General features: G+C 39.4%; 1 long non-coding RNA gene across 1 annotated transcript; it reads right to left on the bottom strand.

Moving 5' to 3' along the window:
* Nucleotides 1–327: 327 nt before the first annotated feature.
* On the bottom strand, nucleotides 328–1,723 carry LOC149173133 (uncharacterized). Its single transcript, XR_016259662.1, has 2 exons — nucleotides 1,548–1,723; nucleotides 328–1,085 (listed from the first exon to the last, which is right to left on the bottom strand). It is a non-coding gene; the product is annotated as an uncharacterized LOC149173133 (long non-coding RNA).
* Between the last annotated feature and the right edge of the window lie 22,876 nt (nucleotides 1,724–24,599).

Consider the following 24,599-nt stretch of genomic DNA (forward strand, 5'->3'; position numbering starts at 1 on the left):
AATGGTATTCCCAGATAAGAGAAGCAAATTTGTCCCCAAAGTTTACTACAAGTTAACTTGTTTGGACTTAAGTCTGATCCTCCTGATGTTGGTAATGAATATAGTGTTGTTTGTTCCAATTATTGGAATCGTGGGGAGTAAGAACCATGCCTAATAACTCCAGTTAGAAACAGCATACGTTCCCTCCTTCATAGCAGCATAATTCGATTGCAAATACTAGCATTGATTTAGTTGAGATGCCATTTATCTTACCCATCCTCACAAACAGTATAGTTCTATGATCTATCCTGAAAGGGTCAATAACTTGATCTATAAAAACTTTGCTGCTTCTGTAAGTCAGTTTAAACCTTAACTATACAGCTCCACTGAGATTTTGTACTTCCTTCCACATGTAGATATCAATAGATTCACGGTGACAGAAATTTACTTTAGCATAGCCAGATATATTATAAATTTCAAGACTGCCAGGTAAAGTGCATGTACTCCCAACCGCAACAAATTTCATACTATCCAAGTCAGTGTAAATGTCTGCAGTTGGTTATGTTAGACAAATGTCGAAAATTGGTTCCTCTTACAACTGCAAAACTGTAAGGATTAACAAATTTGATTGTACAAAATTTAATTTTTGCCATTTGGGCTATCCCATAAAGAACCAGGAGCTAATTTTGAAAGGATATTATTGGCCAGCATCTTAATTCACTGTGGTAGAAGTTCCCAATCATACCACCTGATTCTTGGTTCACTGGTGAGGTTGATAGATTATTAAGTCATCCAGAGGCTTCCATCCTCAAATGGCATGTCAAAAAACTGATGAGGTTGGGTGCAAGTCCCAGGAAAATTTGACAGGATAGAGATCCCGCATACCTAGCACCTGAGCCGAAGGAAGTCCGTGTTATGCATCGCAGCACCCAGCCTCAGGGCATGTTTCTAAGTGACATCCAAGGCATAAACAAAACAAAAAAATCCCAGCTTTTGATGATAGTTACCAGTCAGGACAGAGTAGCGCTACTGTGCTTTCAAAATTCCATTACAGCTGCCAACATACAGAGCTCTGGGAATCCATCCCTGGAACATGTTCCTTTTAGCTGAGAAATCGTAAATGCAATCATTATTTTCTCGGTTCTGTTAAAAATTTTGTAGAGAGAAATTTTGTGTAAGGGCCACCTTCGACAGCCGTATTAAAATGAGTTCACATTCCATTCTGTTAAGATTCTATTAACCATAACTTTTAGATAATTTAACTAAATTCTTGAACCCTAATTTCAAGAAACCTATAAGACAATCTTCCAAAATATACCGTGCTTTAATTACGCTGCAGTAACACGCAGTGTGAAGAACCCCAATCCATTCTAAAACCAGAATAATTCTGCAATTCATAGTGATGGATGGTTGAATTGGGATGCTGTAAGCTATTTTAAACAAAAATGTCACTGCGACTCTGCAGATACCCAGGTAAAGTACGCTAATTGTACATTTTTTTGAAGTGTGACTGACAAATCAAATTCAACCGGTAAAAACCCTGAATCCATTCGGAGGCAAAGGAATACCTGCATTAAGAAGCAGACTGGCTCGGAGCAAAACCCCCTCATGCACATCGCGATCACTTGGGTGGGTGCTTCCTGAATTTGCTTAATGATGTATCTGGAGTGGTTGTCGCAGGCGTGCGGCATGTTTGGTTCAAAGATGTCACCTTTCATTAAAAACTGATCTGATTGTAAGTTGGTTTTGAGGTGTACGCCTAACACGTTGATGACAATGTTTTCTAAGTGTAATGTTAATTATTAACAAAGTAAGTGTTACATACTAGGTTTTTAATAAAAATGGTTAAACTTTTATAAAAAGGAATTGTGTTCAAACTTATCAACAAGTGGGTTAAATGGTGATCCACAAGTCTTTGTTTTTTTTTTTTTTTTTAACTAAAGAGTATTATATTTTTTTTATTTTTTTATATGGTGGGAAAATTTATCATAGTTTAGTTGTCAAATCAGTGATAAGGTAGTCATCACTGGTTCTTATTTGCGAATGCGGGTTGATCACTATTATTTAAGGAAAACTATGCCACCTAGAACAACCCGTTGTTGGTCCGTAAGGGGGCAAGCTTTCACTCCTGCCAGATGCCTCTGCGTCTTGGGTCGTTAACATGTTTCCTTACGTCTAAGGAATATGAGCTCTTAGCCAAACAAAAGAAGTTTTAGGGCATACTCCAGGCCTAACTAACGAATATTATATAATATGACCTGTTGTAACAAAAATTATCAGGACAAAAATTTGTTAAGTCAAGAGATTCATAATTCATTGTGTTATACATACTGAGATGAAATGTGTGTTGATGGAAGAGGAAAAGACGAGAAAATATTGGCTTGTTTTGCATTTGATTTAATGATGTTTATGTTTCATAATTTTCCCACTTTTGAGGTTTCCGTTATCTTTTACTCTCTGAGAGCTTTCAAGTGGTATAAAATCTCCCTCATGTCGAGTTTTGGATCAAAAGTTATGGCCCTCTAAAGTTTTACATTTTTCCTTATTTTGATGCGTTGGCGTGTTAATATGGCAACCTACATGGCATGCTAACATGGCATCATTGACTTGGTATAGCCTACATGTTAGCCAACTTGGTGATGACTTAGATCAATCATATGACATCCAATACATGGGAGTAGCAACACTTAGTTTCCTACACTAGGAAATCAAACAGAAACTTGTTTTTGGTTGATGAGGATTGTTACAGGCCATTTTGTCACATTCAACTAAATGACCTTGAAACCAGATCAATCATCATCCATTCACAACTTGCAATCATCCCCTGCAAAGGAAAATGTGTCCCCTTTCCAAAAGTTCCAAGAATTATGCATGATATTGGCGAAAAACCCTAATTTAGGTCCCCATTGCACTTTCAATTCAGACAATGCGATGACACAGGTTGCATCAAAAGGAAAAGTGTTGGTCAGTGCAGGTTTCTCACACTACAAGTGCAATGGCCCTTGAAACAAGGAAAAATTAAAAATAATTTTGAAGCTTCTGCTTCTAGAGGCTTTTGTCGTGGAAGTTTCCATTCTCTGTTAAGGATGTCCTTGAATTCCTACAAATGGGATCTTGTCTCTTATCCCATGGAGCTTATCCCCTTCTAAATTGGATCTTACCCTAGTTTAATGGATCTACAACCTCCTCACTTATCATATAAATTAATTTCTTGCTATTAGGACTCTATTGGCTTTTGAAAACTCTTAGTTATGCCCTCATGCTTCCCATTTGTGTCTAGAGAGGTCCATAATCCATCCATGTATGTTAGGTCCCTATAATACTAGTGTAGCCCCTTATTGTTATTGGTAGTGTAGCCCCCTTATTATTATTGTTGTGCCCATGTAGCCCCCATATTGTTATTATTGTGCCCTATAGAAGCCCACTATTGTTATTGTTGTGCCCTTACATTATTATTGTTATGTAAGCTCTTATTATATTATGACCCCTTGGACTCCTATATATAGAAAGGAGGTCTTGTCTTTTGTATCATCCAAGAATTGTTCATTTATGTGATGTAAATGAGGTTTCCCCCTTGAAGAAGTTAATTTTCAAGTCATTGATCTATCTTTTCTTCTATTTTATGAGTTGGTTGCATAACATTTGGTATCAGAGGTTTGGATTTTAGGGCTTCGTTGCTTCAAATGGGTCATCTTGGTATTTTCGCTATAAAAAAAATTTATATAAAGCTTCAAAAGCTAAAATTTTGACCACGTGGAGCTGAAATCATGGTTAACTTTGTGAAGAAAAAAAATAGATCTTGGTTCGGTATATTTTCAGGCATATGATCTGAGAAAGTTAGGGTTTTTGCATGCTCCAAAATTCGATCTCAAACAGGGGACCTAGGAGAAATCATCATAACTTTCCCTCTGAGCATCAGATTTGAATTTCATAAAAAGTGACTGAAAGTGCACTAATGCTAGTTTATTTTGTATCATTTTCAAGGCAAAAGGTCAAAACAATGACACGTGGAACTTTGTATAAGTTCTCTCTATTGAACCAGTCTATAATCAGGTCATCGTGGGAGATCAGGAATAACTCTTTCCTGAAGAATCCAATCTTGGTCTAAATTTTAGGGTTGGAAAGAAGACTCATATGGATATCATGGGATGAAATTTCAAACATTGGAGATCCAAAATTATAGAGGTACAACAGCTTCAATATCGAGCTCCTAAAAAGCAAGAAAAAGGTGTGTATTTTTTAAAATTTTACATAACTTTTGTTTGAAAAATCAATTTGAATTGATTCCAAGGGCATATTGAAGCATAGATATCAGTATTGGGTTCTAAAATTCCTCCCAAACAAAAGAACTCTACACCCGTTAAGCATTCAGAAAGATCTACTATGACACGTGAATAAGAAGAATTACAACATGATATATCAAAGTTACAGGACCAAGTGCAACAAATTTCACTCTCACAAAGAGCAACCAAAGATTAACTAAAAGGGGACATGTAGGGTTTAAAATCAGACATGGAAGGTTTAAGGATGGATTAAAAGTAGACATGGATGCTAAGATGGAAGGTTTGAAGGAAGGTTTGACAAAGTTGCTACAAGAAATGCTTCCTAATGGCGAAAAGGTATTTGATGAAACTCATGATGAGAAAAAAATGAATGTTAATCATGATTTCAGAGACTCTAACTTTGGATTGAAGACCCACCATATTCCAAAGATCGATATGAGGAAGTTTGATGGTAATGATCTAGAAACATGGATACTACAAATGGAGCAATATTTTGATCTCCATAATGTGCAACACACACAAAAGGTATACATTGCATCTTTATATTTAGAACCCAATTAATTTCTATGTTATCAATGGCTTTATTCTCGTAAACCATTTGTCACTTGGTCAATTTTTACCGAAGGAAATGATAGCACATTATGAGGATACAAAGAGCAACACCTTCTTTAGCCAATTGATAAATCTCAAACAAAAGGATTAAATGGCGGAGCACATTGAGGACTTCCAAAAATTGAATATAAGGGTAAATAATATTCCAGAGGAGCATAGGATCAATGTTTTCATAGGGACTTTAAAGGATAACATCCAACATGAGGTTTTACTTTGGGAACCTGATTCATTGGAGAAGGCATTCAGAGTGGCAAGAAAAGTTGAAATCAAAATAATGGCAACAAGGAAGTATACCACTCACAACTATAAAGATGGAAGTGTTGCTTCTCCTAACCTTCCACAACCTACAAGGTTGACACCACAAAAGTTGGAAGAAAAAAGGGAAAAAGAGCATTGTTACAATTGTGATAGGAAATACACTAAAGGTCATAAGTGTGCTGAGAATAAATTATTTTACATAGATTGTGAAGAGGAGGAAGAAAAGGAACATGAAACGTCAAAAGAAGAGGATATATACCAGGAACCAAACTTAGAGAAAGAATAAATGAATCTGACCATACCTTGTAATGAATTGGCAAGAATTACCACTCCTCAAACTCCCAAGATAGAAGGACATATCAAGAAGAAAAAGGTAATAGCGCTAATTTATTCAGATAGTACCCATAATTTTATTCATTGTAAGATAGCCAAGGAATTGAATTGCTTCCTATATCGAGCACTGGAGTGTCAAGTGATGGTTTCAAATGGAGGAACTATAAATTGCCCAAGAAAGTGCCATAATATCAAACTAACCATGGGGGAATATGTATTGAATAGTCCAATGCTTTCCATTTCAATGGGTGGTGTTGATGTTGTATTAGGAGTCCAATGGTTACAATCTTTGGGTACGATAGCTTTTAATTTTCAAGAACTTTTCTTGAAATTTTTTTGGGAAGGAAAGGAAGTTGAATTAAAGGGTATCGTAGGGAAACCAGGAAATATAATCAACTCTAATGGCATGACAAAGCTTCTAAAGAAATAACAACAAGGCGTAATTGCACAATTATGCTCACTAGAGGTTCAAACATCGAAATCATCTATTTCTCCAGATCTCCAAAAAGTTTTGGACAATCATTTGAAGGTATTTGAGACTCCCAAAGGCCTCTAGCCTATTTGTGATCATGATCATGCTATTCATTTGATTCCAGGAAGTGTTACTCCAAACATTAGGCCTTGTAGATATCCTTATTCCCAAAAGAGTGAAATTGAACGCATGGTTGCAGATATGCTAGAGGTCGATATAATTCAACCTAGTCAAAGTTCTTTCTCTGCTCCAGTAGTATTGGTGAACAAGAAGGATGGATCATGGCACATGTGTATGGATTATAGGGGGCTCAACAATCTCACTATTACAGATAAATTTCACATTCTTGTCATTGATGAATTGTTGGATGAATTACATGGAGCAATTTACTTCACCAAGTTGGATCTTCTTTTGGGATATCATCAAATTAGAATGAAGACTGAATACATTCCGAAAACAACATTTAGAACTCATGAGGGTTATTATGAATTTTTGGTCATGCCTTTTGACCTTACCAATGCACCTTCCACATTTCAAGGTTTTATGTATTCCATTTTCAAAACCTTCCTTAGAAAATTTGTGTTAGTAATTTTTGATGACATTCTAATCTACAACAAGTCTTGGAAGGATCATGTTCAACATGTTGACAAGGTGCTCAAACTATTGGAGGAGAAACAATTATATGCAAAAACCTCCAAATGTTTCTTTGGAGTACAGGAGGTTGAATATCTAAGTCATAATGTATCTCATGAGGGTGTTAAGGTAGACCCAAACAAAATTAAATCCATTAAGGAATGGAAAATCCCCACAACCATAAAGCATCTTCAAGAATTTCTCAGGTTGACAGGGTATTAAATCAAGTTTGTTAAGAATTATGGAAGAATATCATCACCTCTAACAACATTACTAAAGAAATATGCATTTCCTTGGACTCCAGAAGAAACTAAGGCCTTTGAACATCTTAAAGAGACAATGTGTCAAGCACTGGTCTTAGCTATGCTAAACTTCAAAAAAACCTTTATTGTGGAATGTGATGCCTTAGGAAATGGAATTGGTGTTGTTTTAATGCAAGAAGGAAGACCCATTGCTTTTGAAATTCGTCCAATCAAAGGAAAGTTTTTACACGAACCTATTTATGAGAAGGAAATGTTGGCAATACTACATGCACTAAAGCAATTGAGACCCTACCTAAATGGAAGACACGTCAAGGTAATAAAAAATCGTGATAGTCCTAAATACTTTTTGGAACAAAGATTATATTTATAAGAGCAACAAAAATGGGTCACAAAGATGTTGGGTTATGACTTTGAAATCATCTACAAAAAAGGGAAGCAAAATGTTGTTGCATATGCACTCTCAAGAAAGGATGAGGATACGGAAGCATTGCTTTGTGCCATTTCTATTATCCATCTAGATTGGATAACCAAAGAAAGGGATGAATGGGAGAATGATGAAGAAGTGTGGACACTCATTCAAAAGTTGCAACAAGATCTCAGTACATCTAATACATTTAGCTGGAAAAATCATTCATTATGGTACAAAGTGTTGGACAATTGGCATTGTCTGGATGGTCAGTGGCCTAGTGAAGGCATTTGCAAGTGTGTTGGCATTGATGTCAATAGTCATGATGGGGAGATGTGTTGGGAAATTTCCATTGCCTCACTGTTGGCAAGAGCAGTGCCTAACTGTTGGCAGGAGCATTGCCTAACTATTGGCAGGAGTGTTGGCATTGATGTCAACCAGAAAAGCTTGGATGCTTGTCACAACAAATGTTGGCAGTGATGGCCTAGGAGGAATCTCATGATAGTTGTAGGATTCATGAAGAAAATCATCACAATAGCAGGATTATTAGAGAAGGCATCAAATGATGATTACAGTGATGGACCATATGGAAGTCCATGGTAGCTGCAAGCTTCATGTAGAGGATCACCTTGGTGGTTGTGAGTTTAGTTGTCTGGAGAGTCAAGGAGTAGAAGAATAGCAGAGAGTTTGGATCCATATTAGAGGTATCAGATTGGCTAAAAACCTACATCGAACCCTCTCCATTGGAAAATGCTCTAGAAGAGCTTTCCAACGATATGAGGAAGTCCAAAAATGGACTCCTTGATCAAAAGTTATGGCTTGTCGATGATCAATGACCTGAAATACTAAGAAGGTTGGAATATCAGAGGTCCAGGATATCGAAGATTGACACATCCATCAAATTAGAATATCGGAGATCGGAATGTCAGAGGTTCAACATATCGACACATCGGAAGATCGGAGGTCAACATATTGGTGCATTGGAGGTTAGCAAATCAGTGAGATCGGCATATCGACAATATCAGAATATCAGAGGTGCGATACATCAGAGCAGGCTATATCGGAGCTTGGAGGATATCGAAATCCTGAAGATTGGTGTCTCATAACATCGGCATATCAGGGATTGCAATATCAGAACTTTTGAGTGAGGAACCTTTAAAAAGTTGCGATATTGATAAGTGTCGATAACCCTTTAAAATCACTGAGGAATGCCAAAAGAAGATTAACAAAGGATTTCGGTGCAAAACTAAGGGTGACAGGTCCTCTTCTCTCTCCTCTAGCAGGACACATGGCAGCATGTGATTGGCTCCTATAAGGACACATGGCAACATATGATTGGCTCTGATAAGCTATAGTGGTAGCTGACGTCAGCATGATGTGGCAGTACGACAAGACACGTAGCAGGCATATTCAACCTTATTGGGTAGGATAATGGGCTAGAACCGTGTGACACATTTCACCACTAAGGAGTTTCCACGTGGAGTGATGACATCATATCAAAAGTCGACAATCAGAGGTTGAAGACATCGGAACTCTAGAACAATTGGAGTTTGGAAAAGCTCTGATAAAGGGGGGCTTCCAATAAAGGGCTGGCACATGGTCATGAGAGGTCAAAGAACTAAGGGAACAGAGCAGTTAACAAAGGAAGAATGGCCCATGGCAGGAGTATGAAGGCTTAACACTTTAATGCTAAGTGGTAGGTCACAGGCAGTGGTCCCATGATGAGAAGTGCACTGTGAGAAATAAGTAAAAGGAGCTCGGAAATCAAAGGATTAGGACTTCATAACAGTTGGTTATTGAAAAAGTTCTGATAGAGGGAGCTTCCGATATTGGGTAGGCTCTTGGTCATGTAAATCCATAGAGCCAAGCGTGCAGAGCAGTAGCAAGGGAAGATTGGCCCCAATAAGAACATTTCACCAATGTGAAGTTGCGATTTGGAATCTCTGATAGCGCAGTACAAAGAGTTAAAGGGACATGGATCGGCACTTGCGAGTTTAATGCAGAAATAAAGGAGTTCTTCTCAGGAGTAATGGCAACTGTCAGTGATCGTTGGGTCAAGGCAGCAAGGACCACGATCTTTAGGAAAGAGTCTTAGATCTACCTCGGGGTGAGACAAGCCATCTCTGTGCTCCAATGCACATCTTCAGTAAGTTAAATGAAAGTATGGGACTCATGAAGTAGTGTGCAGGTCATCTGAGAGTTAATTTCTCAGCATCGAGCTCCACGCAGTTAGGCGTCAAAGGACTGCAAGGTTGATCCCTGTTTTGGCACTGTGACAAGAAAAAAACAGGAGACGTAACAGCAGCAAGGAAGGTCATGCTTGAGTATAGTTGAGAAGCCATGTCAAAGGACAACTAAGCCATAAGAAACCATGAATAAGCATGGAGAGCCTCAATGATAGGATATCTATTCATAGAGAGGGTTGTGCCTGGTTAGAGTGTGCAGGTGGACTGAGAATTCATTCTCAGTATGGAGAAACTGTCAAGTGCCCATTCTCATGGTTAATGTAGTGGTAGAGACCAAGTCAAACGCAACAACAAAATGGAAGAGATATGCCGAGGTACACTCGCATAGTGTGAATACAAGACAGAGTGGCAACATTGATGGGGGGGTAGTAGAGGAACAAAACCCAAGAGCTCAGATGAGCAATGTGGGGGAAAGCAGCATAGTTGCAAGTGAGCTAAGTGGAAAAGCTCTGAGTGAGTGCATTGTTGTGTAAGGTTGAGAGAGGGCCAGTTCTGCAAAGAAAGGCCGAGAAATCCTATGCAAAGGTAAGAGACCTCGAGAGTTGCATTGCTGTGAGTAAATGTGGAAGTTGCTTGTGCAGCCTGAAAGGCCGAAGGTGCCTGTGTAGAGAAACAAGTTTGACAACTGTGTGTGTTGTGGAGAGAAAAAGGCTAAGAGTTGAGTGACTGTTGATGAAGAGCAGAGAATAGAGTTGCATGGACTGCGATGAGTAACTGTTGTTGAGCAGATCAGTGGGATGCTGCAGAGTGAGTAGTATGAGCAGAGAGAACAAATTTGTTATCATGTAGAGTGGTTACCAAACTACATAGAAAATTCAATTCCTATTTGAGTGTGGGTTGGTTCCTGCATATAGGAAGTTGGTGCTTCTATCTCTAGTGGGTGCTTGAGAAAGCTTGGGGGTTGGTGCCTCCTACAAGTTAGCTTACAAAAATCCAAGAAGCTACAAGTTGGTGCTTGCAAAAAATCTGTGAGGTCGGTGCCTCACATGGTGCTTCTAGTAAGCTAGACAGGTGTCTACAAAAAGAGGGAGTTGGTGCTTCCTGCTAGTCGGTGCTAGCAAACAATCAAAGGGAGTTGGTGCTTCCTGTGAGTGGGTGCTCACAAAACAGATTGATGTAATAGAGTAGGTGATCTTATTTACATCAATAACAACAACAAGCTTTGGTGGTGTTTTTCCCATAAGGGTTTCCACGTAAAACCTTGTGTCTCATGTGTATGATGGTCATGGTGTGTGTTTGTATGTTGATTTTATATTACTTCTCATTATATGGATGGTTGCAAAGTATGAATTAGAAAAGTAAGTTGGCATAAAAAGTTGAAATTAGCCTTAATACTGATTCAGCCCCCCCTCTCGGTATTATCATTGTTTCCAGCAATTGGTATCAGAGCTAAGTTCCTTCAGGAATAGCTTAATTGCTACAAGGTAGATCAATGGGAAACAATGGCTAATAAAGTTTAGCTAACAACAAACGAAGTTCCATTCTTAATTGAATCAAACCATGAGCTCGACTATGAAATCTGGAAGGTTAGAATATTGGCCTATTTGACGCTCTAGGATGTAGATATGAGTTTCTCCATCCATTATAGAGAAAAGAATGAACATAATGTAAGAGCCAAGGAGGTCATCATGAGAGGGTTATCTAAGCCGGATGTTGATAAGGTGAGGCATTGTGTGTCAGCAACGGAAGTGTTGGACAAAGTGCAATATTTGTATGGTGGAGATAGCAATATGGCTCAAGAAGAGGCTAAGGAGCCCTGTTGCTCTAGCAACAAATGAGAACATGGAGAAGTTGTTGCTCATCACACTCTTGTTGATGAGGAAGAAGTCTCAAAAGAGAGACCATGCTGCTCAGAAGCTAGCACCTCTAGTAGTGAAGAAAAGGATCTAGATGAAAGGATCTTTTCTAGAAATAGGTTGACCTCAGCTCTAAAGGAGGTCAAGGACCTATCAGAGGAAAATCTCAAGCAAGAGGAGAAACTGAAAAACTATGAGCTTGAGAATGAGAAGTTGAGAAAAACAATAGTTGAACTAAATTCTCAACAAGAAGAGGCTAGTAGACTGACTGGGATGTTAACCAATCAGCTGAGTGAAAAGGAATCTTACTGTGGGAGACTACAAAATGAGGTTGTCTCATTGATACATGACTTAGAAAAGTCAAAAATAGAGTTGTCTCAATATCAGAAGCTTGAAGGGAGCAAGAAAGTCTTGGATGAGATGCTTGGCAAGAAAATATCCCCTCTCATCAAGACTAGTGTGGGTTTCAAGGAAAAACCAAGCTCCAATATTGTGAATATTGAAGGGTTATTGTGAATATTGAAGGGTCAACTTCCCATGTAATGGGTGTTCAAGATTCCAACAACAACAAAGAAAGAAAGGTTGTTGGACAGCAGTAGCAACATGGAAAGCAGAAGCAACGAGAGAAGAAAAGGTAGCAGTAGAAGGCTAAGAAGTAGCAGAAGGCTAAGAAGCAACAATCGGTAGTGCAGTAGAAGAGGTTGAGGCAACTGCAAGAAAGAGGGCATGATAGCAATGCAAGTTGTCATAGAAGGCACATGAAGAGCCAAGCAGAGGTCCTTTCCTTAAACTTTGTCATTAAAATCCTTTTCATGGATATTGTTTTTTCTTGCAATAAGTTTGGACATAAATCCATAGACTATAGATGGCATGCAAGGAAACAAAATGTGCTGGGTAGCAGCAACCCAAGAATGCACAAAAAGGCTAGAAGAAGGCATGCTGGCCACGATAGGAGTTTTGACAAAAACATTGTCAAAAAGAGTAACTCCTTTGCCCCATTCTTAGGCCAAATCAAATGCTACAATTGTGGAAAATTTGGGCACAAGAGAGCTAGTTGCAGAAATGAGAAGAAATGGAATGCTTCTCAGCATATGCATGTGAATGCAACAACTTGGGATTTGAAGACAAGGAGAAAGAATGGAGTTGAGAAATATAGACTTGTCTTCAGTGCTCTATGTCAAAAGAGCAAGATGAAAAGAGGAGGAATAAATAAGGAGAATGATCCTCTTACCCGTGTGATGGACCTCTCTATAAGGAAAAAAGGCATCAAAAGGATTTGGGTGAAGAAAGAGGAGGCAAAAGATAAGGTTCCTCTATCCATGTGTAGCCGAGAAGAAGCCCAAACAGAGGTAAAGAAGAATCTAGAGAGCAATGCTTTTGTCAGGACTCGACCATTGAAGGTCTGAAGGAAGAAGGGAGATGATCTGCTCAGGAGGAGTAGATCTTATGTTCTCTTCATGGGAGGAAGAGAATGGCCTCAAGGGAGGCTGAATAAGTTAGATGTCGGAAGCTAAAAAGAATAAATAGAAAGGTGCATCTAATTGATAAAGTTATGGTTGTGTTTTCTTTCTGATTACAAGAATGAATTGGTTTATTTTGAATGTATCAGGATTTAAAAGGAGGAGTGCAGCCAGCATGAGGAGTACACAACAATATCTTATCTTGTGGGAAGAAGATGGGTTGTAGTGGAAGTGTGGAATGACAGGAAGCTCATAGTCAAGTTAGGTCCATAGGATCAGTCCCCATGTAGAGGCAAGAAATTTGTTGCAGGAGATCAAGGAGCATTAGCTCTGGGGGAGCTGCTTTGATAAGCAGTAGTAGGATACAATGGGCAGCCTCAGAAAGAGAGATTGTTGGTCAAATACCGTTAAGTTGCGAGTTTGATTATGCATGGTAGTCTTGTGTTCATGAAACACAATTGGTGTAAGCTTTTCATGTCCCTTAACCCTTAATTAGTATCGCTATGTCAATTGGTTGTGTTGGGCTCATGTTGAGTAACCTTGCGTGCAAATGGACATTTATTTTTTAGAAAGAAATATTAGAGTTTTTCTGGTACATTACTCCATTTGTATCATTTCCTTTGGAGCAATTGGTATTAGTTGAAAATCAATCCCTATTGTATGAGTATGATCTCAAGGGGAGAAGTGGAGATGCTCAAATAATGTGAGCACAGTCTCAGAAGCAGCAACAATAGCGAAGAAGTGTGAGCTAAAATGCATCATCATTAATTGGTATTTGCAGCAGTAGAAATACCATGAGTAGTTTAATGGGTATCAATATTTTTGATACAAAAGATGCATTAGTGGAGAGAGTGCTCAACCAGCAGCCATAAGGTGTCCAAAATTGGAGGCATTCAAATCAGAGGTAGTATATGTTCAGGGGGAGCATATCAAATATGCCCAGTTTATGGAGCAACAACAACGATAGTCCTGGTAGAGATGTCTGTGAAGCAGAATGCACATCTCAACAACTAGACTCTGGTCTTCACAGCCAAGTGATTGCATGGGGAGAGAAAGGCAGCTTGTAGCCCCTTGCCATTGATGTCAAAGGGGGAGAGAAGTTGTGGAGAAGCTGTGATGGCTTGTGTAGAAGAAAGTAGGCCATTGGTGTCTCATGCAATGAGATGTGTGGAAGCAACATGAGGTTTGGCCATCACATGAAGAGAAGGATGGAGTGTTTCCATCAATGCCAAAGGGGGAGATTGTTGGATAGTTGGCATTGTTTGGATGGACAGTGGCCTAGTGAAGGCATTTGCAAGTGTGTCAGCATTAATTTCAACAGTCATGGTAGGGAGATGTGTTGGGAAGTTGGAATTGCCTAACTGTTGGCAGGAACAGTGCCTAACTATTGGTAGGGAGATTGCCTAACTGTTGGCAGGAGCAGTGCCTAACTATTGGTAGGGAGATTGCCTAACTGTTGGCAGGAGTGTTGGCATTGAAGTCAACCAGATTAGCTTGGATGCTTGTCGCAACAGATCTTGGTAGTGATAGCCTAGGAGGAATATCATGATAGCTGCAGGGTTCATGAAGAAAATAATCACAATAGCAGGCTTATTGGAGAAGCCATCAAATGATGATTACAATGATGGACCTGATGGAAGTCCATGGTAGTTGCAAGCTTCATGTAGAGGATCACCTTGGAGGTTGTGAGTTCAACTGTCTGGAGAGTCAAGGCACAGAAGAATGGTTGAGAGTTTGGAGCCATATTAGAGGTAGAATATGGGCTCAAAACCTACACTGGATCCTCTCCATTGGAAAGTGCTTTGGAAGAGATGTCCAACGATATGTGGAAGTCAAAAAATGGACTCCTAGATCAAAATTTATGGGATGTCGATGATCAGGGACTTGAAGTCCTAAAAAGGCTAGAATATCATAGGTCTAGGATATCGAAGATTGGAACATCCAATAAATCGGCATATCAGAGATTGGAATTTCAGAGGCCCAACATATTGGCGCATCGGAAGATCATAGGTCAGGATATCGGTGCATTAGTGATCAGAGGTCAGTGTATCGGTGTATCAGGAGATCAAAACCCTGAAGATCGGTGTATCAACGATATCAGAATATCGGAGGTGCGATACATTGGACTAGGTTATATCGGAGGTTTGAGGATATCAAAATATCAGAGATCGGCGTATTGAAACATCGGCATATCGGGGATCGCAATATTAAAACTTTTGAGTGAGGAACCCTTAAAAAGTTGCGATATCAATAAGTTTCGATAAGCCTTTAAAAGTGTTGAGGAATGCCAAAAGAATATTTGCAAATGATTTCGGTGAAAAACTACGAATGACGGGTCCTCTTCTCTCTCCTCTAGCAAGACACATGGCAGCATGTGATTGGCTCCAATAAGGACACATGACAACATATGATTGGCTCCGATAAGCTACAGTGGCAACTGACGTCAGCATGACATGGCAGTAGGACAGGACACATGGCAGACATATTCAACCTTATTGGGTATGCTAATGGTCCAGAACCAGGTGACACGTGTTACCACTAAGTAGTCAGCACGTGGAGTGATGATGTCATATCGGAAGTCGATAATCGGAGGTTGAAGACATCGAACTCTAGAACAATTGGAGTTTGGAAAAGTTCCGATAAAGGGCTGGCACATGGTCGTGAGAGGTCAAATAAATAAGGGCGCAGATCAATTAACAATGGGAGAATGGCCCCCAGTAGGAGTTTGAAGGCTTAGCACCTTAATGCTAAGTGGCAGGTCACAGGCAACAGTCCTATGGTGAGAAGTGCACTGTGAGGGCTAAGCAGAAGGAGCTCGGAAATCAGAGGATTAGGATATCAAAACTTCAGAATAGTTGGTTATTGAAAAAGTTCCGATAGAGGGAGCTTCCGATATTGGGTAGGCTCTTGGTCATGTAAATCCATAAAGCCAAGTGTGCAGAGCGGTAACAAAGGAAGATTGGCCCCAACAGGAACATTGCACTACTGTGAAGTTGTGATGTGGAATTTCTCTGATAGCACAGTATAAAGAGTTAAAGGCATATGGGTTGGCAGCTATGAGTTGAATGCAGAAACAGAGGAGTTGGTCTCAGGAGTAATGGCGACTGTCAGAGATCGTTGGGTCAAGGCAATAAGGACCACGATCTTCGAGAAAGAGTGTTGGGTCTTCCTTGAGGTGAGAGAAGCCATCTCTATGCTCCAATGCACATCTTCAATGAGTTAAATGAAAGTATGGGACTCATAAAGCAGTGTGCAAGTCATCTGAGAATTAATTTCTCAGCATGGAGCTCCACGCAGTCAGGCGATTAAGGATAGCAAGGTCAATTATTGTTTTTGCACTATGACAAGAAACAGACAGGAGATGCAACATCGGCAAGGAAGGCCATGCCTGAGTACAATTGAGAAGCCATGTCGAAGGAAAACAAATCCATGTGAAACCATGAATAAGCATGGAGAGCCTCAGTGATAAGAGATTTGTTCACAGAGAGGACTGTGCCTGGTTGGAGTGTGCAGGTGGACTGAGAATTCATTCTCAGTATGGAGAAACTGTCAAGTGCCCATTCTCATGGTTAATGTAGTGGCAGAGACCAAGTCAGATGCAACAACATAATGGAAGAGCCATGTCGAGGTACACTCACATAGTGTGAATACAGGACAAAGTGGCAACATTGATCGGGGGCAGCAAAGGAACAAAACCCAGGAGCTCAGATGAGAAATGTGGGGGAAAGCAACATAGTTGCAAGTGAGCTAAGTGGAAAATCTCTAAGTGAGTGCACTACTGTGTAAGGCTGAGAGAGAGCCAGTTCTGCAGAGAAAGGCTGAGAATTCTTATGTAAAGGTAAGAGACCCCGAGAGTTGCGCTGCTATGAGTAAAGGTAGAAGTTGTCTGTGATGCGAGAAAGGCCGAAGGTGCCTATGCAAAGAAAGAAGGTCAAGAGTTGTGTGTGTGTGTGTGTGTTGTGGAGATTAAAAGGCAGAGAGTTGAGTGACTACTGATGAAGAGAACATAATAGAGCTGCTTGGACTGTGATGAGTGACTGTCGTTGAGAAGATCAGTGGGATGTTGCAGAGTGAGCAATGTGAGCAGAGAGAACAAAGTTGTTATCAGGCAGAGTGGCTGCCAAACTACAGAGAAAATTCAATTCCTATTTGAGTGTGGATTGGTGCTTGCATACAGGAAGTTGGTGCTTCCATCTCTAGTGGGTGCTTGAGAAATCTTAGGGGTTGGTGCCTCCTGCAAGTTGGCTTGCAAAAATCCAAGGAGCTGCAATTTGGTGCTTGCAAAAAATCCATGAGGTCGGTCCCTCACATGGTGCTTCTGGTAAGCTGGACAAGTGTCTACAAAAAGAGTGATTTGGTGCTTCCTGCTAGTCGATGCTAGCAAACAATTAAAGGGAGTTTGTGCTTCCTCTGAGTGGGTGTTCACAAAACAGATTGATGTAATAGAGTAGGTGCCCTTAATTACATCAATAACAACAATAAGATTTTGTGGTTTTTTCCCCGAAAGGGTTTCCATGTAAAACCTTGTGTCTCATGTGTATGATGCTCATGGTGTGTGCTTGTATGTTGATTTTATATTTCTGCTCATTATATGTATGGTTGCCAAGTATGAATCATAACAGTAAATTGGAATGAAAAGTTAAAATTAGCCTTAATACTTATTCACCCCTCCTCTGAGTATTATCATTGTTTCCAACACAAATATCGCTTATATCTTTGTAATAATTCCCAACTCAAACAAAATATTCTTTTGGAATTGCACACCTCTCCCTTAGCAGGGCACTTGGGATTTTTAAAAACTTATCACAGGGCCAAGAAGGACTTTTTTTGGGATGGCCTTAAATCTGATATTCAAAAGTTTGTGGCAGAATGTTTGGTTTTCCAACAAAATAAAGCTGAGACAATTAAGACCCCGGGTATATTACAACATTTATCCATTCCAAGTAAACATTGGGAGGAGGTCTTAATGGATTTTATCACAGGTTTACCCAACTCTGAAGGAAAGAGTGTAATAGTGGTGGTAGTTGATAGACTTACCAAGTATGCACACTTTTGTGCATTATCTCATCCATTTAAAGCTAGTACAATTGTTATTGCATTTATGGAAGCAATTCAAAAGATACATGGAAACCCAAAGATTATTGTAAGCGACAAAGACCCTATTTTCACTGGAAATTTTTGGACGAAATTATTTTCTTGTTTGGGTACTATATTAGCTCATAGGTCATCTTATCATCCTCAATTTGATGGGCAAACTGAGATAGTGAACAAATGTTTTGAAGGATATCTTCGTTGCTTTTTATCGAATAAACAAACACAATGGGTCAAGTGGTTACCTCTGGACGAATGGTGGTATAACACTTCCTTCCATACTGCAGCAAAAACGATCCCATTTATGGCACTTTATGGATATCATCCATTGTCCATCACATCATATTTAAGAGAAAATTCTGAGGTTCAAGCAGTTGAAGATCACATTGAGCATCAACAACAAGTTCTCAAACTCTTAAAGGATAACCTCATTTTGGTGCAGAATCGAATGAAACAACAGGCATTTCAACATCGCAGTGAAAGAAGTTTTGATGTAGGCGACTGGTTATTTTTTCAGCTACATAAATGTCCCTCAAGCAAGCTAACAAGGATAATAAATTATCACCAAAGTACTATGGTCCTTACAAGGATCTTCCCGAGTGCACCCAATTTTCCATGTTTCATGATTAAAGAAGGTTATAAGTGACAAGCTCCTAGTTCAAACAATATTGCTAGAACTTGATGAAGAAGGAAAAAATTATATTGGAACTTGAAGCAATCATGGAAACAAGAACCAGACAACTACAAAATTGATCAATTTCAGAGTATCTTATCAAGTGGAAGAACTTATCCATTGAATATTCCACATGGGAGGATGAGAATTTCATACAGAAGCATCCATAACTACTCAAGCAACGAGTACAACATTTTTTTGAAGGATAGGGGCATGTTATGTTCCTATAATACTAGTGTGGCCCCTTATTGTTATTGTTAGTGTAGCCCCCCTTATTGTTATTGTTGGGCCCATGTAGTCCCCATATTGTTATTATTGTGCCCCATAGAAGCCCATTATTGTTATTGTTGTCCCCTTACATTAATGTTGTTATGTAGACTATGATTATATTGTGACCCCTTATACTCCTATATATATAAAGGAGGTCTTGTCATTTGTATCATCCAAAAATTGTTCATTTATGTTATGTAAAGGAGGTTTCCCCCTCGAAGAGGCTAATTCTCAAGTCGTTGATCTATCTTTTTTTCTATTTTATGAGGTTGTTGCATAACAATGTACTTGAGGAATGATTGAAGGCTTGCTTTGTGACAAAGGAAGGACAAGATAAGCTCGGAGAGATCTACAAGGTCAAGGATTTCAAAGGGTTGTAATCTTCTCCTACTTTCATCAATACAAAAATGCCTTGTTTTCCTATGTACTATGACTTTTTCATGCATATGTAGAAGAATGTCTCATTGGCTTATTATTTAGAGATATTTGTATATGTTATTGGTATGTTTTGTTCTCTTGCTTGTTTTAGATGTTTTACAAGTTCCACTTATAACATTTGGAATTGGAGCTAAAGCTTGCAAGCGAGGAGAAGAAGAGAGTCTACATTGGTTTCCAAGTAAGTATTTCTTCCATATTACAGTTTTTTTAAGGAAAGAAAAACAATTTGTCTTGGTTGTTTCTAGATCAGGCCACTAATTCTAGGGAGTTTGCTTCTTTTCGCGAAAGGAAATCATCCATTAAACGACTTTGTGACTCCACTGGGGAATGATATGTTATTTAGTGGTTTCCTTTGTATAGTCTTTTAAGACCTCTGAAAACGACTCATTTTGACTTGTTCAGACAACTATTGGACCTAGGAAAGCATAATTTCAGCTTGGTTAGGTTTATTTTTGCGCGTTTTAAGCGAATTTGGCCCAACGCACCTTTTTGTTTTGAGACAGAGCAACCCAACACACTTGTCTCTCTCTCTGTACGTGCGACGACCCACACTGGTTGTTATATATCACCTGCAATGACCCTTGTAAGTGCAAAAAAATTGCATTTCCTTGCCTTGCCTTGAATTTTGTTTTGATTGTAGTGTCTTCTTGGGTCTCTGGTTTGTTCAAGGTCTCTTTAAAGCCAAAATTTTGTTTGGAATTGAGTTTCATTTCCTTTTGATAAGAGTTTGTTTCATTTTTGTTTCTTCTTGTCAATTAGGGTTTCCAATCATTTGGCTTGATTATTGATTTGTTAAAAGACTTTCATGTTACAATTTTGATCTGTGTGGATGTTTTTTATTCAATAATATAGTCATATTTCATTTTTTATTGCATTGAAAATTGAAAAATAAAAATAAATTTTCATTTCTTCATGCATTAGGACTTTGAATTTTTGCATTGGAATAGTGAAAGTTGAAGATCTTGTTTGGAAGTTCATGTTTGCTGCATCATTGTTTGAAACTTCTTCTCTTCATTATATAGATCTTCATCTAATTAAAAAGAGTTCATTTTCTCATGCTAGTTGCATTCTAGGAGTTCAGGTGAATTTGTTTTAAGCCTTGAAATTGAAACCTCAATCAAGATCAACATTAAAATTTATCAATTAACCTAAGCATCATAAGGAACATGAACGACACATTTAGTGGTCTATGCTGGATGACGTGTTTCAGCGTCATTAAACGTAGGATTTTTTGTTACTTGTCAGCATTCCGTCCCGAGGATGGTTGGTTTTCCACATACATCGGAGTATATCATAACGTTCTTCCACATACCTTCAATTATGTAGGACCACGTTCCACGTACATTCGGGTATATTGGAATGCCTCCATTGTACAGTTACACATTAGACAACAATACTATAAATTGTGCTTCTAGGTACATCCAAGTTTATTTTGGAAGTCCCCACTAGGTTTCAATCCTGCCATAGGTAATCGAGTTGGTCGCCTTGTTAAATGTGATACACCAAACACAACATTTTGGGAAATTTCCTGCACTTACTTAACCGTATATTGTAGTTCACAGTCACTTGGTAAAACTTTTATTCCTAGTTACCCCTTTTTATTTTTATTTTTATTTTGTATTTTTTAATTCCTATAATTAATTAATTAACAGTGGAAGAACACCCTTTTTATTCACGTAGAATACAAATAATGCCTCCTTTACCTCCATAGGCAACACCTGGACGATGTAAAAATAAGAAAACACAAACTATTGAATCTAGTACTTCAGAAGTTAGCCCATTTGGAACTACATCCAAAATTAATAAACTAGAATCATCACTTCCCATTAGTACCAAACTTGAAGTTACATCCTTGGAAACTGGTGAGTTAGAGACAGTTGAAACTTCTCAACCAAAAGTTGTTAAGACATTAGAACCTGAAGTTATAGAACCTAAATTTGAAGATTTAGAAAGCTTACAACCTAAGTTAATACAACCTAAGGGACCACAAATCACTTCAGGAACTTAATAGAACCTGAATTTGAAGATTTAGAAAGCTTACAACCTAAGGTAATACAACCCGAGGGACCACAAGTCACTTCAGGAACTTATGCTTACACTCCTTTTCCTTTGTCTCATCCACAACTTTTTTCTTCGGGTGGTGAAGAAAAACAACTTCCACCTGGTTTATTGAGTATAGAGGAAATTACTAAGGAAGAGCCTACTCCCCCTCAAACTCTTTTTCACCTTATTGGAACACCTCTTTATGAAGTTTTTCCTTTTGTTATCCCTGATACTACCCTACAAGATCCTTTACATCAAAATCCTCGATTTAATTCACTCTTGAACTCTCCTCCGCAAATCCTCCCACACACTCTTATGAGAAGTCTAGCCATGACGAAAGTAGCGATATTCACCCAACCTATATCTATGATTATGAGTGAATCGATTGAAGTTGTAGAAACCTCCATGTTCGTCACTTCACCCGAAACTCACCTGCATGGTGGTCCACCAATGCAACCTGGATATCAGTGATTTTCAGGAACTTTTCCGGTGCATCAACTAGTCCTTAGATTTCTCATTTACCTTCATTATCTGGAATACTATCTAGTCTATCTTTATCAAACACCCCATAACTTGCTCCACCTGTTGCACCCAAAACTACTTTGGATCAATATTATGGTGCGGTTCTTAGTGGATTAGGATACACACAACAACCCAATCCATCTTATCCTAGGTAGCCTCCCACTAGGTGGTAGTAGCCTCCTTCCACTACTTATCCCCCAGCTTGGGGGAAACCTGTTGTTGGAATGTTCCCACCCGCTGACCAAATGTTACAAGTTGGTGTTCCGCCTGTCACAAGTCCTCTTCCTACTAGTGCTCGATTTCCAGGAATGGTTCTCACTCCTTGGAATGTTACCCCTCCTATGCCTGGTCAACCTAGTCAGGTCTTAACTTAAGTGTCAACTTGTCAACCTATCCAGAATATGCCTCAGGTTCCTACTTGTCAACCCGTATAGTCTATACATCAACTTCCTATTCGTCAACCTATCCAAGTTACACTTCAAACAACTCAACCTATTCAAGTTGTATCCCAAATACAAAATACTCAACTGGTATAATGAATTCCTCAAATCCCGTTTACCCAGCCTGTCTAGGGTATACTGAAAACTCCACTTAATCCACTTGGTTGAAATATACCTCAAGTACAAGTGAATCAACATGTTCAAGGCATGAGACAAGTACAAACCAGTCAGCCTAGTCTAGGAATGATGCAAATTCCGTCTAGACAACCTTTACAAGGTATACCACAAATCCTTGCTGTCCAAACAACAACCATACCACAAGCACCTTATAAAGGTCAGTAGAGTCAAGGTCAACCTTTCCAACCTTATCAAGGTTTTTATGAAACTAGACAACCTTACCCTTATTGTTATATGGAAAATTACCTTTTGTGGACAGAAGTGAATCCCCTAGATCTAATGGTATGATCTATAAACAATGGAAAATAAAGCATTTGTGTTTTCCTTAGAGAAATTAGAAAATGGAGGAGAAAGCCTACTTGGAGTCCAATGCAAGTCCTCCTCTTCTCTTGGCTTGTAAACTTTAGCTCCAGCTCCAACTACTATAAAATATACTTGCAAAACAATTACAACAAGCAAGATAGCTATAAGATATACATAACATAGAAAAATATCTCTCATCAATGAGTCAAGCGGGCATTGAAATACATAAGCATCAAATAGACACAAGTATAGGAAAACAAAGCTTTTTGTATTAACGAAATATAGGAGAACATTACAACCTTTTTGCAGTTCTTGACAATGTAGATGTCTCCCACCAAAACTTATCCTTCCTTATCCATAAAGCAAGCCTTCAATCACAACTCAACGATGGTAATGGATCCTTAGGTAAAAAGCAACAACATCAGGGCATAACTAAGAGCCTCCAAAAGCCAACCCAGACTCTATGGGAGGCAGTGAATTTATAGGGTAAATATGTTGGTTTGGGTTTTACTAATCTAGGACTTGGATCCACATATGAGGGAGGATCAGCTTTAGAGATAAGATATAAGACCTCTAGAGTACGAATTTGAGATCCCTGTTGTCACTCACTGCATTATGAGTTTTTCAGTTGATCAAAGTTTCTAAAGTGCAGTGAATTTTGAAGCCATATTCCAGGTCACAAAAGCACTCAAAGGCAAATTGGACCCTCTCCATTGCATAGTGCTCAGAACAAGCTTTCCAACGGTGGGTGGAAATCCAGAAATGGACTCTTGGATAAGAAGTTAGAGCAGATTAAACATACCCTTTCAAGGCCATCGAACAAATGAAAATGGCTAAGGGTTAGGCTCATCGCAAATCGAGGCTTACCGAAGCAGCTACAAAGAGGAATACACCTGAAGTTGTGATCGGTCGATCACCGATACTGCAAATCGCATATCGGCAGGTCCGGTCTAACGACAAATCTGGCATATCGGGGGGTTTCAGGGTCCAGGGCATCACAATCGGCATGACAACGGGGATACAACTCTAAGAACCTTGCAACATCGCTATGTTTCGATAATAGTATTAAATCACCAGGGAAGGCTGAAAACATTTAACAAAGGAAACCGACACAAAAACAGGGACGAGCGAGCCTTTTTCTCTCTCCTCCAGGGGGGCCACGTGGCAGAATCCTACTGGTCCTAAGAATCCATGGGGTAGCTAATGTCAGCATGATGTGGTAGTACGTAGATCACATGGAAGTACTGAGGACACGTGGCACTGATGACGTCATCAACCCCGTAATCGGCGATCGCACAAAGTGAAGGTTCCTCCTTCATCGAAGCCTTTCCTGGCTTGCGATTGTGATATGCGGGAACTCCTAAGATCCTATATTTTATACAATGGAGTTAAAGGGCCGTTGGGTCTATCCCTTTCAAAGGCCACATGTTCATTTAACACCCCCCATCTCTGGACGGCCCAGATTGACTTCGCCCAGATCAACGGCTCCCGGGCCTTTTTGGTCCCCCTGTCATGTTTCCCTTTATCAGCAAGGGGGGGTCCAAAAAGTGGTTTCCCCTCCAAGCCCCTCCACTACATGTCCCTCTCATATCATTTCTCACCCCCCTCTCTTACCACTTACCGCTCATGGCTCCCTCCGAAAACCACTCGTCGTCAACACTCTCCCCTGTATGGCGACTGTGATACCTTTGGTGGGCCCAAACCCCGTAGATTGGTGATCGCAAGGGTCCAAAGTAAATATCAATGGCAAACATTAGAAATTGCTACAGTGCAGGATTTCATGTATTAAAGGAAAAAGGCCCCCGGACAGGCTTTTAATGGCTCTATGTTGTAGGGAAAAGTATCCGATTCGGATGACCCTATCCCACTCTAAGGGTGATAGTACCTCAGCAACAACTGTA

The sequence above is a fragment of the Pinus tabuliformis genome, chromosome 4_2 (genome assembly GCF_031772625.1).
Source record: "Pinus tabuliformis cultivar Carrire ecotype Pingquan chromosome 4_2, CPIR1, whole genome shotgun sequence".
In the NCBI taxonomy this organism is placed as follows: Eukaryota; Viridiplantae; Streptophyta; class Pinopsida; order Pinales; family Pinaceae; genus Pinus; species Pinus tabuliformis.